The 2488-nt window shown below is 43.2% G+C and overlaps 1 long non-coding RNA gene across 1 annotated transcript; it reads left to right on the top strand.

The window, feature by feature from the left end:
* The first annotated feature begins 545 nt into the window (after nt 1-545).
* On the top strand, nt 546-1701 carry LOC140406377 (uncharacterized). The gene is made up of 2 exons (XR_011939148.1): nt 546-960; nt 1155-1701. It is a non-coding gene; the product is annotated as an uncharacterized lncRNA (long non-coding RNA).
* Nucleotides 1702-2488: the final 787 nt, after the last annotated feature.

Here is a 2488-nt window from a genome sequence, read left to right as displayed (position 1 = left end):
GAGCCACCGGAATGAAACATCAAATGATGACCATCAAACCACTGTGTAAAAATCTATCTGGTTAGTTCATGTCCTTTAGGGAAGGAAATCTGTCATCCTGCAGGTGACTCCAGATCCACAGCAATGTGGTTGACTGAAATGGCCAAGCGAACCAGTCAGTTCAAGGGTCACTCAGGGATGGACAATAAATCCTGCACCAGCCAGAGAGTCATCAAGACTGAATTTTAAAAAGTGACAGAAAGACTTCGTTTTTTAAAAATGCAACAGTCTCCCTTGAAATAAAATCAATATTCAGTGTCCTTCCGAACCGCTTACTGTACCTGTGTGTTAACTGGGTGTGAATCACGCCTCGGGACACCAGATCCCTCTGCACTGCAGCACGCGGCAGCCTCTCGGCCCACGTCACTCCGATTCTGCTTCGCGCGCCTCGGCCGTTGAACCGCTCGGGCGCGCGGCGGACGGCGCCAGAGAGAAGTCGCAGCCCTGCACTGCGCGTGTGCACAATTTCACCAGCACCTCAGGTCGAAGAGGAGTGCCTGCTCCCAGTGCGCACGCGCCGGGCTGAATTCTGAGCGCGCGCGGATTCAGTTTGGAATGTTCTGGTGCGTCCTCGACGGTGAGAAATAATTTAAATGTTGACCATTATAATCGTGACAGAGAAACAGTTTGTAACCCGGGGGAGATGGAGCCGGTCAAGACAGTGAGGGAAACACTGCAGCAACATATAACAGATTGTAACCCGGGGGAGATGGAGCCTGTGGGATCGGACAGTGAGCAGACGCGCATTTAGACGCAGATTTTACTGCGACGTTAGCATTGAATTGATTTCATGAAAGCTGATCGTTTTAAACAAGTTCTGCTCCATTTGAGTATCTGAACATCGCACAAGGTTTATCTGAAGTACAAGAGGAAATGGAGATTTCGAAACATTTTCCAGGAACAGGCCTGAGAATCAAAAAGGTTTGGATGTTTGTGTTGTACTTAAGTTCCCAGAATCTGTGAATCAGAAAGTCAAAGAACACTGCAAAAGGAATGAATGTTGTTTGAATTTGCCCAAATCTGTCAATTATTCTGCCTGGATTCAAGTTACAATTCATATAATTTCTCACACTTTTTGTAAATGTGCAGATTTTATGTTATTTCACCTTCTCCAGCTGCTGACCCGAACAACTGTGAAGTCTTCAATCTGACAGCATTCGGGTGAACTGGAAACCCGTCCACACCTGGTACAAACACAATCCTGTTTAAATCTCGAATCAACCACTTGTTGAGCAGTCGGGCGCTTGACCCACACACAAATAAACTGGTTGGAACAGGAAGGCTTTATATAAACATTGCATTGGCTAATGAGAAGGACTGCACTGTATCTGTCGCTCACACACAGAAAAACAACATTCTGAACAAGTGTTATCTTGTCCTGCCAGGTGGGTGGAGGAGAACCACTGGAATTCCTGACTGAGGTGGAGACTGAAATGGTGCCAAAGAGCACGCAACACTGAGTGTTTATTAATTTAGCAATAAGATTATTTTATCTTGTGGAAGGGATTTGTGTTTGAATTCCAGAATCCTGGACACATCGGTTCAGCTTCTGGATAGGTGATAAATCAACAATTTCAGTATCTTTGTCATTAAAATCTTGAAATATAACACCTATTATTCAGAGCTTTTAACCAACTGAATAAAAACCATTGTTCCTTTTGAGCTTTGCCGTTTAACTTGACTAAACAGAGGACGGTGCATTTGGTGTGCTTTTACTAAACTATATTTTTCAAAGTTTCCTCTCCCTAACCCATTATCTGATCTTCATAGCCCTGGAATTCTGTGAACTTCACAAAAGATACCATTCAGCCTTAATTGAAAAAGATCCGTGATGGCCAGTTAAAGGGGATGTTTAAAACTTCCTGCACTGAAGTCACCACTGCTACCTCACGGCGCCAAGGACCCAGGTTTGGTCCTGGCCCTGGGTCCCTTTCCGTGTAGAGTTTGCACATTCTCCCTGTGTCTGTGTGGGTCTCACCCCCACAACCCAAAGATGTGCAAGATAGGTGGATTGGCTGTGCTAAAATGCCCCTTAATTGGAAAAAAAATAATTGCGTATTCTAAATTTCTAAAAAAAATAAAGAAAGATAATTTTAAATATAACATTTAAAAAACTCTCCTGTACTGAAGTGATTGCTCAGAAACCCTGGTTAGCTTTAGAATTAACAAATGTTTCAGTTCATTATTCAGGCCATGTTTAAATGCGGGACTGTGGGAACACAAGGTGGACATTCAACCCCTTGAGCCCATTTATCCATTTAATTCAATTATGCTTGGTATCTATCTTAACTCCATCTATCATAGCCCCAAAATAGAAAGGAAAATGATTGGCATCCTATAATGGTTCAGAGCAAATGCAGTGTTGTCAAAAATGGGTTTGAAGTTAATTTACATAAATAAAGGGAATGTTGTGAAGCTGTTGGTGAGCTGCATACAAAGGTTGCCACAC

Source organism: Scyliorhinus torazame, unplaced genomic scaffold (genome assembly GCF_047496885.1).
Source record: "Scyliorhinus torazame isolate Kashiwa2021f unplaced genomic scaffold, sScyTor2.1 scaffold_517, whole genome shotgun sequence".
Taxonomy (NCBI): Eukaryota; Metazoa; Chordata; class Chondrichthyes; order Carcharhiniformes; family Scyliorhinidae; genus Scyliorhinus; species Scyliorhinus torazame.
This window is presented reverse-complemented; position numbering and strand designations above follow the sequence as displayed.